The sequence below is a fragment of the Carassius auratus genome, chromosome 39 (genome assembly GCF_003368295.1).
Source record: "Carassius auratus strain Wakin chromosome 39, ASM336829v1, whole genome shotgun sequence".
NCBI lineage: Eukaryota > Metazoa > Chordata > Actinopteri > Cypriniformes > Cyprinidae > Carassius > Carassius auratus.
The window spans coordinates 10138626-10152072 of record NC_039281.1 but is presented as its reverse complement, the minus strand read 5'-3'; the positions used below and the strand labels follow the sequence as shown (position 1 = coordinate 10152072).

The window sequence follows — 13447 nt, the reverse complement described above, 5'->3', positions numbered from 1 at the left end:
ACTCTGTGTGTGTGTGTGTGTGTATATATATATATATATATATTTGTGTGTGTATCCACAAGTATACGTATCGTATATTCTACAAGTAGTAGATATAACACACACATATATATATATAATTAATATAAATTATAGTACAAAAGACAATTAATTATTATTGCTTAAAACAATTAGTTAAGCTCTATGGTCAAATTAAGCAATAGGCCTACCTGAGGGTTAAGAAAACTGGAATAAATGTCATCAACGTAATAATGTTTGCATAATATGCTGTAATGTTTACCAAAAAAAAAAAATGCTTTAAATGCATGAATAATGAAGCTGTTGTCTATCCTGCTTAAACCCATTCAACTGTATTGTGCGCTGGTTTGTTTATTTGTGAGATCAAAGCTGGTCGCAACCACTGATCTATATATGACTGGCTTTAACTGAAGCACTACTTGTACATTTTACGATTTACGCCACATTATGTGCGCCAAACGGTATTATTATTATTATTATTATTATTATTATTATTATTTATTATTATTATTTAGTATTCAAACTTACAAAATTTGAAAGCTTATACTTGTTCAGTTTTACTGATATTTAAGAAGTTAATGTTGGACTCCAACACAATTCCTTTCAAATGTGTGTATAATAAACAGTATTTTATTTTATTATCAGCAAATAATTAATTAACATGAAAAAAGAAAACAAAAGAAAACGTTGTCTTAAAACAAAGTGAGCTCCTTACTTAAATTAACCATGGTTTTATAAAATTGTATTTATTTTTTATTTTTTTGGCAGACTGATTTGTATTTGGTTTGTGTGGCAAAACTACGGTTAACATACTACAAGTACTACAAATAAAGGTTTTATTTATTTTTATTTTTATTTTATTTATTTATTTTTTATTTATTTTTTGTAGTAGTAGGATGTAGTAGTAGTAGTAATAATACAGTCGTGGTTAATTTTCGTAAAAGGTTAATAACTCACAAATATGGCGCTAATAAGTCTCAGATATGCTGTCTAGGCAGGCAGCGCACTAGGTTTTGAAACACAGCCCGCGTCTCCTCGCAGGAAGTGAAGGAAGGAAGGAAGGAAGACGTTAAAAATGGCACGAGAAAGAAGCCCAGCTCTATGGCTTCACCCTCAAACAAGTGTAACCCATAAAATGCCGGTGTGCCACAGAATACTGCTGCTTTTATGGCTACTCCACTTTTCCTGCGTCTCCTCCGATATAACGGACGGGAACGCGGAGCACTTAAAGCGGGAGCACTCGCTCATCAAGCCCTATCAGGGTGAGTATCTCCTTCAGTCCTGCTCAGACACGAGCACGAGTTACATTAGGATGTTACTTTGTAATGTAAGGCTTCATGTCTTTTATTGGGAACGTGTAACACGGGATATAATAGACTACAGTCGAGTCTTTACAGTGACAACTCAGTGTAAACAAAACTAGTTAGCCTTTATTTGAACAGGTGAGGACAGTTTGCTTTTATAGGGCAGGTTGAAAAGAAATCCGGCTTCCCAGGGAGAGCATGCAAACTGTCAGTATAGTATTTAATTAAAAATAAAATATTGCCTAGTTAAGACTTTGACAAATCTTTTGTTTCTTTTAAAGTTAATTGGGTACAAATATCTGAACAAAAGCTGAAAATGTACATTATTTCATTATCAGGCACACGTTTACTCCACAGTTTGTGCTAAACCTGATGATCTCGTTCTCCAGCATTATTGAGGAAGACCTAAAGAGTATCTTATGACAAAAAGTTCACACAGCAGCAGTTTCACAGATACAAAATATTTTGTATTCGTTTTATCTCATAAAGAATTTATTCAATACTAATACTTTGAATGTTTTTCCAGATGCACTGTAATAAAAAAAAAAATCTAATTATCTTTACTTTACTGTAAAGTAGAGCTTACTGTAAAATAAAATTAGCTTAGTGTAAAAATGCTGACAGTGTTTCCAGTATTGCAGGATGCCTGTATATTAAAACTGAAACGATATACAGACACATGACACTAAAATAACACATTAAATATTAATTGTGTGTGTGTGTGTATAAGCTTCACATCGCTCTCAACGTGTCAATACACTATAAAACATTTTTTTGCAGAAATGACTAATCATTGTGTCTTGCATCAGGTGTTGGAACAAGTCCATCGAGTCAGTGGGACTTTTGGGGAAGCACTTTAGTAACCAGCCAGTATGTGCGTCTGACTCCGGATGAGAGGAGCAAACAGGGCTCCATCTGGAATACAGTGGTGAGTAAAGCTGAACTGAAAATCTTAAACAAAATGCCAAAACTAAAGTTGAGTAATGTTAATTTTTCCCTTTCTGCAGCCCTGCCATCTGAAGGATTGGGAGATGCATGTGCAATTTAAAATTCATGGATCAGGAAAGAATCTCCTCCATGGAGATGGTTTTGCCATTTGGTACACGAAAGACAGGCTACATACTGGTAAATCTGTGAAGGAAAACTGAAGGTTTAGATCCCGTTCGAAGCACTTTCTCGACCATTTCATGAATTGTGATGTAATGAGTTATAATGCTGTCTGCTGTATGTGTGTGTAGTCCAGTGTGATCCATCTGCAAGTCTGTCTGTCTTCCCTGCGGTTGATTGTGTCATGCTTTCATTTAGGCCCAGTATTTGGAAACCAAGACCATTTTGTAGGCCTGGCTATTTTTGTGGATACCTTCCGTAATGATCTGCAAGGAATGGATGTAAGTGCGCCGTACTCACGGGTCCTTCTTTCTCTGCAGGCACCGTGTTTGGCAGTAGTGCCAACTTCCAAGGGTTGGCCATTTTTATAGACACATACCCTAACGATGAGGCTCCGGATGTGAGTTGAGAGATGTGAAATGTTTGTGTGTTTGCACCTTCATCTGAATGAAAGCTTTGCTTTGTCGTTGTCAGATAAACCTGAGATATGAAGATATCCATTTCCAGAAAAGCTAGTATTTATGGGAATTCTGGATTTTTGGCTTGTTTGTGCAGCTTCCGGTCATCGCTCTTATCCTTGCGTGGAAACTGCTTTAAAAGGGATAGTTTGAATATGATTATATGCATTTGATGTCAAACTGAGAAATAATCCTAGGTGTAGAGAAGAATGTCTTTTTATTTGAACTATCCCTTCCCTTATTTATTTTTTATTTCCAAACATTACAAGCAATGCTTTCTTTGTTTTGCCTGCGTTATATGGTTCAGTCATTTCCCTGCCCTCATCATTCATTATTTGTCGTTGAAGCATTTCATAAAAAGTACATACAGTGCTTATTGTTTTGAGTTTAGTAGAGTGCAGTGACCTTTTATGAATTATCATTCTGTTTCACACAAGCTGATTCAGGAACAGTTGGATAAGGGTACAAAATACCATCCTTTAGTAATTTACATCAATTTTGTCTGTCACAAATATAGGCAGAAGTCAATGTGATGAACTTGATTCATATTCTTTGGTCCTCTAGCGCTCGTTTCCCTATATTTCTGCGATGGTGAATAACGGCTCCTTGCCGTACGATCACGGGAAAAGACGGTCGCTCCTACTGAATTGGGAGGCTGCTCTGTGGAATCAGGAACAAAGATCATGACACATACCTGGCCATTAGATACTCCAAAGGCAGACTCACGTAAGATACTCTGTAAATGCAAATACAATGAGTTTTTGAAAGTCTAAGAAACTTTTTTTTTTTTTTTAACAATTTCAAATAACAGTTTTCCATTTTAATATATTTTAAAGTAATTTACTTTCTGTGATGGAAAAGCTGAATTTTTAGCAACATTACTCCAGTCTTCAGTGTCACAGTATTATCTAATATGATTTGTGCTCAAAAAACATATCGGTAAACACGTTACATAAGTTGGACTGTACAGTTTTTAAACGTAAATAGACTTTATATCACCAGAATGATAGTAGAAAAAAAATTTAGATTAGTTTGTCTAGTATAACCTTAAATGTCTTAGTTGTTGTTGTTGTTTTTGTTATTATTGTATGACTATTTTTTGCAATGAAGATAGCTAGTGAAGGGATGTTCAGCTCAACTTCTTGCGTGTTGGATGAGAAACGAAACAGACTAAACTGTGACAAAACTGAAATGCTTTTTATTTATTTTGAATTTTTTTGTAAAGTAGAACTTGTATAAACATTTGAAAAACAGAAGTGTCAGTTCTGTATAGGATGATTATTTCTTATTTTACCTTAAAATGAAATCGACTTAATTTGATTTAAAATCATATACTGTAGCACACTGAAAAAAAGTGTTTCATTCATCCAGTAAAACATTTTAGGGTAATGATTCACATCTTTTTTTTTTTTTTTGAGGCAATAGTTATTTATTTTTCATTGGCTCAAGTAAAACAAATATAGATCTGAATCATTACCCTAATAATTTATAAATTTAATTGGACAAATGAAATACTTTGCATCTTTGTTTTATTCGCACCAACATTATTTTGGTTTTAACATTTTGGAATAATGTATTTATATAGCATACTTTTATTTAGTCTCACTGGTAAATAACTTTTTTTATTTAAAACAAATTTAAAAACTAAAACAAATGCTGATTAAGAAACATTTTATTGAATGTGTGTTGATTGTGTTTTTTGGATTGTAGAACTATGTTAATGCCTTTAATTTCACATGGTTACAGTTATCTTTTATTTAAGTCCAGTTCAATGTAGTTTCAACACATTTTAAAAAACTAAATGCTGACGTCTGAAACATTTATGTTTGTATTGAATGTAGGCTACTTACTGTGCAGTTACTGCCGTTAATTTCAGATGGTTTATGGTTATGGTTATTGTTTTCAATAGTCAAAAGCCAGTTTGGCTATTAAATACCAAATAAACATCTTGTTTATGCACACTTTCCTTCTTTCTTGTTTTGTTACTTAAAGAAAAAAAAATCTGAAATCCATATCGGAATTTGCAAGTTTGCTTGTAAAAAAATCTGTATCGGAATCGGCCATGAAAAATCATGATCGATGCATCCCTAAAATGGCATTTCTCCTGACATGGTGTTGAAAAAATTAAAGACTGAATGAATTAAAACTTTTCAATTAGGCTCCACTTTTAAAATAGTTCTCATGACTAACAAATATATTTAAAAAGCATTTATTAATCCTATTTGATGAAGAACATTCAGGAAAGATTATTTGCAATCGAAATCTTTTGTAACATAGATATGTTTACTATCATTTTTGAATCAATTTAATTTATACTTGAATTGTATAATGTTTAACTAGTGATTACTGACCGTTTCATTCTGGCGCTGAAGCAGTGATGACCATTTTTGTGGATGCTCATGATACGAGTCCTTTGTATAGAAGTGTGCAACAGCTATGTTGTGTTTCCACAGATTATGATAGATGTGGATGACAGGAACGATTGGAAAGAGTGCATTGATTTTGGAGGCGTCCGTCTCCCGACAGGATACTATTTTGGTGCTTCTGCGGCCACAGGAGATCTTTCCGGTAAGAGCTAATAATAAATCTCCCCTAGATGTCCACAATAGTCCTCTTGCCAGACCTCACTCATACGATTTGCTCTGTGCAGATAACCACGACATCATCTCTATGAAGATGTACCAGCTGATGGTGGAGCACTCTCCTGAGGAGGACAACCAGGACTGGACGAAGATCGAGCCGAGTGTCAGTCTCCTCAAGTCGCCGAAAGGTAACAACACTGACCTATTCAAACTGTTAGCAGGAGGATTTTTATTCACATGCCTTTAATGTTCACATCTTCTCCCACAAAACAGATAATATCGATGACCCGACAGGAAATTTCCGGAGCACGCCCCTCACTGGCTGGAAGGTGTTTCTGCTTCTGCTGTGCGCTCTGCTGGGAATCGTGGTTTGTGGCGTTGTTGGCGCTGGTATTTCAGAAGCGTCAAGAGAGGAACAAGAGGTTTTACTAAAAAACTAGGATTTCAAAGAACTCTGTAGGTGAAAGAAAAAAGCATTAATGTGAATTTTGAACGGCTGTGTACATGTGGACTGGAAGGAATGCTGCTTTGATTCTAAAGAATGGGATTTGTGGCTTCAATTAAACGCTTTTTTTTTTTGAAGTACGCATACTACTACAGTAGTTCATTTTCAAATTTTGTGTATACACTTTATACACTTGATTTAGCTTCATTCTCTAAATCCGTGGTGGTTTTATTTTTTTATTGTTTTAACGCTTTATCTTGTGTTTCTTTTCCATCCACGCATTGTGTCTGCTCTGGAGTGCTGATGAAACTGTAATGATTTACTTAAGAGGATTTTAATGGACTGATGAAAGGTATCCTCTGAAATTGATCAAATCAATGTTAATATTTGAAGTTATTGCCCTTCTCTCTAACAGGATAATGTTTGTGCTTGTTTTTTAAACCATGGGAGTTTTTGAAAATATTGAACCATTGGTTATTTTATAACTGCAGTGTAACGAGTTCCAGCCTTTTTTTTCATCTTTTTTTTTAAAAATCTTAATGCTTTGCGCGTTTGTTTGAAATTATCGCATTGCACTATTAACAGCTGTTTCTGAAAGACGTTCACGTTTAAATGGGCAGAGACTCTAAAAGTGTTTTTGGTGAGAAAATAAAGCAGTTATAACAGTCGACTTGTTAAATATAAGTTTCATTGTTTTCATTTTTTGTAGTACCTTTTTTTTTTATTTGTAAATTATTTGCACTTATGACCCAATTTACTCATATTAAACCAATAGTGTCCAAAAAAAAAACAAATAAATAAATTCATGGACTAAAATAATTATTTATCCTGCAAAATCTTTAGTGTAATAAAAAAAGTGTCACCAACAAGGTTTTTGGAGAACATGTCGATATTAGGAAGAGTTACAAATTCATATAGTTTTCGAATACACATTGTGAAGCAGTATTAAGATGTATGTTTGTCTCAAGAAACTTCAGTTTCATCCCAAAATATACTTTTGTGAGTAGAAATGTGAAACTATATAAACATCTTGCTAAAAAAAAATCTTAAACTGTAAAAAAAAACAAAAAAAACATGGACTATGTTGACTGTAAATGGAATATAAAATGAGCATCTTCTCACACCTTAAACTGTCACTACTCAAATAACACATTAATACAAATTTGTATTTAATTATTAATTTCATTTTAAGTACTTAAGGGATTACACATGAATAACAAATACATTTGTTGCATGTCGTTAATGTTTGAATTGAACTTAATATAGCTTGAAAACATACAAGCATATAATAATAAAAGAGTTACCGCAACAGGGATAAGTGTGTCGGGCAGTGAATAATTTTTCACTTTTGTTACCATTATTAGTCTTTATTATTAAAAACATCAAAGGGCAGCTGCAGTCAACAGCAACATCACATTAATGAACATTCCGGACACATTTTTTATTTATCATCTCTCTATCTTTTTTGCACAAGGGATAGGTATATGTACAGTGTTGAGTAATCACCATGTAGGTAAACTGAAGAATCACACCTTTCTTCTTTCTGTCCTATATTAGTGGTGATTAGATTCACAGTTTTGGACTTCGCAGGGCTCGTCATTGATGTGCTCCATCCTGTCTTTTTTCATGACAGAAAGTTCCATGTTAGAGCCATATTGTTGTCCTCTAGGCTCTTAATAAAGCTCTCTGTGCATGCTAGAGTCAACAGACTGATGCCAAGCAAGCTACCTGAGCTGGCTCATGACTGTCTTAAAATAAGTTCACAGTATTTGCCAACCCTTTTCCCCCATGATTGCTCAATGGATTCAGTCCGGTCTACTACTCGCCTGTCAAGAGAGCTGCTTTCATTTTGCCTTGACAGGACCTTAAAATCATGTTTTGGTGTTGGCCCGACATGATTAACATCGGTTTGTCCATGAGCTCTGAGCCGCTAAGGTATTTCCTGCATCGTGGTGGTGTTCAAAAGTCACAAAACCATAGCCATGAGACCATCTCTGCACACTTTAACAGAGCTGATGGGTCAGAATGGTGTGGAAACTACTGTGATATTTAACGACTAACACCTGGTTAAATAAATCAACATCTTGTGACTCAACATGTAGTGTCAATATGCAAGAATTCAAGTGGAAGTTGGCAAAATAAAGTGGAAGTTGGCATAAGAAAATAAGAAAATCAACCAAATGATTCAGAGACTGACTGCTGTGAACTTATTTCCAAGCATTTGCAAGATGATGCATGGTGAATTTTAGTTTTAATACAGTAAATATAGTGCCAGTTTGTATTGTATATTTATATTCAGAGTGTCTAGTCACTCTGAGATATTTCCTGCAAAATTACAGACATTTCAAAATACAATTTGTGTGAAGTAATTATCAGTGTGCTCACACGTCAAGGATTTCCTGCCTGAAAATGTGAATTAATTTTCAATTTAGCTTAATTTTATATAATAGTCTTTTTTTCAGTCAACAAAATGTTTAACAATTTTTGAAAATATAGATTTTTTTCACTTTCTTCATCCAGCCTAATGAAAATACTTAGCTTTTACAGTTTTACTTCCTGACTGACAGTCGAAAAATGCAACTCACAGTAAAATAGGAAAATTAAATAAATCAAATGCACTCTTAAACTCTTTGTGGCGCTCATGTCACACATACATCTGCGAGATGTCTGCTAAAGATCTGGAAAGCATCGTCCGTTTTACATAGGCTACATTCTAATTTGATGTGTGATAGGAAACGTCATATGGAGGTATCACAAATGAGCAAACACCACAGTGGCAAACACTCTAAAAAACACACTCATAGGCCTATTTGGGTTAATTCTATAAACTTAAACCGTAACAGAGTTCACCGTTCAAAAAACACATTCTAAACGTTTTATGAAGAATGTGAGCTCAAAGATAATGCGCATTTATGTCGCCACTTGCTTGGTAACGATTTAGACGGGCCATGATGAACTAAAATCATATTAAAAATTTCAAAAGATTCTATTCACTCAGTTAAAAACTACACTGACCACGAGCAACCGCGGAACACACTTTCCGCTTTCTGATTGGACGGTGGCCGACGATGGGTTACGTGGCACTGGCGCTGCGCATGCGCAGTGAGCGTTTCACCTGCAGTGTCAAGATGGTGGCAATCAGAATGCAGTTTACAGTTTATTTGGTGTTGTTGTTAAACATTTACAACAGTTTCGTGTCTGCGTTGTATTTTCATATCGGCGAGACTGAAAAGAAATGCTTCATAGAAGAAATACCGGACGAAACCATGATCATAGGTGAGTAGGAGAAACAAGAAGCCAATCCTGTAGTGCACGTTAATGCTTAGCCTAATGCTAACTAGCAGGTTTGTCAAGTAACTTAGAGTTCACTCGTTAGCAACCAGCTTGACTTCAACTAGACAAAAATATTAAAAAGAGCTTTTTCTTGGCTTTACCATTAACTTAGACAAATTAACATTTTAATAGACATTACCAGGCATACTGGACTGAGAAAGCAGATATATTAACTCATAAGCCTTTCTTAAACATTGATAACGTTCTTAAGGCAATACCACAGTGATCCATCATGCTGGACTAGCTAAATTAGATGAAACTGTGAAAATGAAACAATCTGATGTTTAAATATACTGAATATAAAAGAGACATTATGTAGTGCAACACCAAGAGCATTTGACTCCTTACTCTATAATAACTTACTATGCTAAGTGTGTTTGTGTCACTGGATTATTATGAAAATGACTTCTGTTTCTTTCCTTCCAACGTTGTAAATCTTGACCAGGTAACTACCGAACCCAGCTCTATGACAAGCAGAAAGAAGAGTATTTGCCTGCAACTCAAGACGGGGATGTTTGTGGAAGTGAAAGATCCTGATGAGAAGGTCTGTTTGTAATAAAGGTTTTGTAATAAAATGTGCAGTATGTTCTCATTTGCTTATCTTTGTGTGTGTGTGCGCGTGTGTTTCAGGTGATCCTGTCCCGCCAGTATGGATCTGAGGGCAGGTTTATCTTCACCTCACACACACCTGGAGAGCATCAGATCTGCTTGCACTCAAATTCCTCCAATTTGCTCTGTTGCTGGAGGCATGCTTGTGAGTTCAATTGTGCATCGCTTCTTCTAGTCTACTTCGACTTTATTTGTAAATATGCTTTGAGACAAGTAAATATTGGAGAATACACTGCAAATTTATTTGACACAAACTTACAAAAAATTATTGCATGGAACTGAATGTGTTAATCCATAAACTTTGAATAATTAAATTATATAATATATGAATTATTATAAAAAAACACACATAGAAAACGTATCTAATTCAAGGAAAGTGTCTACTTTAGTTTTTCAAATAGTTTTTGTGAAAACAAAGTATGGTCTACACATGTCTATGTAAAAATAAAGCAACATACTTCTGACCTATATATATTAAAATATAAAGAAGGAGAGGGATCATACTACATTTTATTACACTTTAATTTATTAAAAACTTGCTGATAAATGGTAAAGCTTAGTGGTTTGAAGGATAGTGGGCGAAGATTGGTAACATTTTTACAATAAGAATGAATTAGTTTGCTGCATTTAGGCTGCATTGTGATCTAATCTAACGATCTTTCGCTAAACATGCCTGACAGTTTTGAAATATGAGCTATTGTACACTGAATGACATTTTAGTGGGTCACTGCTGTAAATCATGGTAAAAAGGTATGATAGTCTTGTTTTTGCTTAGAAAAGTATTAACACCGCACATTCTAATGAATGAAAAATGTAAGTCTTTATTCAAACATAATTGAGATATATAATTTATGGTGTAATGCACGATCTAATATTGACTGGCTACCTATTAAGAAAGCTTTCGCTTTTCAATATAGCGTGTTCACTTGGACATCCAAGTTGGCGAGCATGCAAACAACTACGCAGAAATCGCTGCCAAAGACAAGCTGACGGAGCTGCAGCTGAGAGTGCGACAGCTGATGGAGCAGGTGGATCAGATCCAGAAAGAGCAGAACTATCAGAGGGTATGAGAGTCGCGACCAGTGACTGAACATGGGGTTTCTGTCGTCTGTGCACTAGAGTGATCCCAATCTGAATCTCTTTCTTCTTTTAGTATCGTGAGGAGCGCTTCAGACAGACCAGCGAGAGCACCAATCAGAGAGTCCTGTGGTGGTCTATCGTCCAGACGCTGATCCTGGTGGCCATCGGGTTTTGGCAAATGAGACATCTGAAGAGCTTCTTTGAGGCCAAGAAATTAGTATAGAACTGTATTTGAATTTTTTTTGTTGTTTTTTTAAAGTTGTGCTTGTCAGTTGATACAGTACACACAACATTTTGAAGATGGCCTGCTTCATGTGTGGTCAAGACTGCTGAAAAGTCAACATGCTCTCAGTTCAGTTCCCTCCCTAAATGCCCCGTTTTTATCCTGCATTGACATTTGTTTTAAGCTGCTCGTTTCAGCGCCACCCCATGTAATGTGAACCTAGTTTTCTGTTCTGAAACGCATTACAGTTTGTTACTGTTTAGGAGGGGATAGACACTCAGCAAAAGTAGTTTACTTGATGCATATTAATGCATAGTGGTTGCCTTACCATTTTTTATAGCCCCATAACTTGCTAAAAGAATATTTGACGTGTTCAGAAAGCTGATGAAGACATTTAAACTGGCTGCAAGCATGATTTCTTTTTTTTTCATAAATGAGATTTTGGATTATTTGCTTAAACAGTTAGAAACAACGTTTATCCTGGTGGCAGGTGTAAATGTATTCTGTTGTTTGGTTATGCCAGTAATTAGTATGATATTTAAAGTTTTGCTCCGAGTGAATGTTGCTTGGGTTTAAATTTGTATTCTTTATACGATTGGTTAATGTTTTCTCTTCTGTACCCGTGTTTTTTTTTTGGTTGAGCATCACTGCGGTCGAGAACACTCAAATCAGTTAGTATTAGGCCTTCTTCCCTTTTGATAGCTACAATGATGTTGACCTCAGTGATTGTGTATAAATGTACGTTTAAAACGTTATATATACATAAATGGCAAAATGTAGTTATCAAAAGGTAAAATGTTTAATTCTGAGTATTTGGCACATTGAAAATAAATAATATCAAAAGGTTTTGTATTTTCCATGAATGCTTAAATCCCCTGTTATCTACTGTTTTTCTTAGTTTCCTTTAAAACTGTTGACATCTTGCACATAAATATGATCATATTTATCACATATTTTTTCCTGTTGTAAACTCCTCATGTTGATTTCAATCATTTATTCACTCTTAAATTGATCTGCCCAGATTACACTGTAAATCTAAAAAGGTACCATGCCTTTTGTTACCAGAGCTGTGTCATAATGTTGTATTTAAAAAAAAAAAAAAGAAGACTGCATGTTGTTGTTTGGTTATTGTTTACTGCATTGCTTTGCCATCACTTTTGTATGGTTTTTCTTTGTCCTTTTAGTTTATAAGCAGCTACAGGGAAAGGGGTTAGTTTTTATGTAGGGACAAGGGAGGGAAAGATTTGTTGGTGAGAAATATACCAATAATTGCACTCAGAAATAAAGGTTCCCACTCTCCCCAACGTTGTCTACATAATTGTTTGGGTAACATAAGAAATTTGAGGAATTAAAATTACACACCATGGCCATATTGACTAATGATATGAAAACATCTATTGCTGGTCATCATACAGTACATTACAAACATTTACTTAGTTCACACCATTTTTATTTTGTCCTGTTAGTATGTTTTAGTGAATTTTTAGACTACATTTTGAAGTCTGGGTGTTCTGTACAGAGCACAATTTTGGCTTTTTAGGGATATCAAATATTTGGAGGTTTGATCATAACATTATCTCTCCTTGGTCTTTAAATATGACTGATATTGACAGAATTAACAAATTAACTCTCTTAGGGAAATATAATCATGTTAAAAATAGCCTGAAACCTATAAAAACTGATTGGTGAAATAAAAAAATTGTCTGTCATTTCTATTTATTTTTCAAGTAACCTAGTCTTGGCGTCCTCTACAAAGGAAATAAAAATAGGTAATACTGTATAAAATAAAATAAATACTGTATTTTAGAAAATGCTTTCTCTCTCTCATTTGTTTAATATGCTCAAACCTATATGTAATAAATAATAATATAAAAATTTAAAAAAAAATATGGTTCTCAGAGATATCGTTAGACATAAAGATTTTAAACTTCAAACAAAAAATTAATTTGAGGTAAGATAATTATTTTACTAACAGGCTATCAAGCAAAGAGCTATTGTGTTGTTATAGCTGAATTACTGAATTGTATTTTTTCTTTTACTGTCTATGTGAATTACATCAGCATCGTCCGATTAGTGATCAACTCTTTTTTTTCGAATCTTTTCAGTGAATCGGTTGAATCGTATCACCTAGCTGGTCTACGAATTTTATTTACACCTGCAAAAACTTGCTTTATTCCGCTAATGAAGGTAATTATATTGTTAAATACAAAGTTTATTTATTTTCTAAAAACATATTTAAGATCATTACAAACTTAAAACACGTGGAACTAAATTTAACCCTTTATTTG

General features: G+C 34.4%; 1 protein-coding gene and 2 pseudogenes across 1 annotated transcript in view; all 3 read left to right on the top strand.

Moving 5' to 3' along the window:
- LOC113058065 (WD repeat-containing protein 1-like) overlaps positions 1–13447 on the top strand; it is a 282582-nt gene that overhangs the window by 160190 nt on the left and 108945 nt on the right. The window lies entirely within an intron of this gene.
- LOC113058114 (vesicular integral-membrane protein VIP36-like) lies at positions 1034–5916 on the top strand (annotated as a pseudogene).
- Positions 8953–11359, top strand: LOC113058097 (transmembrane emp24 domain-containing protein 9-like; annotated as a pseudogene).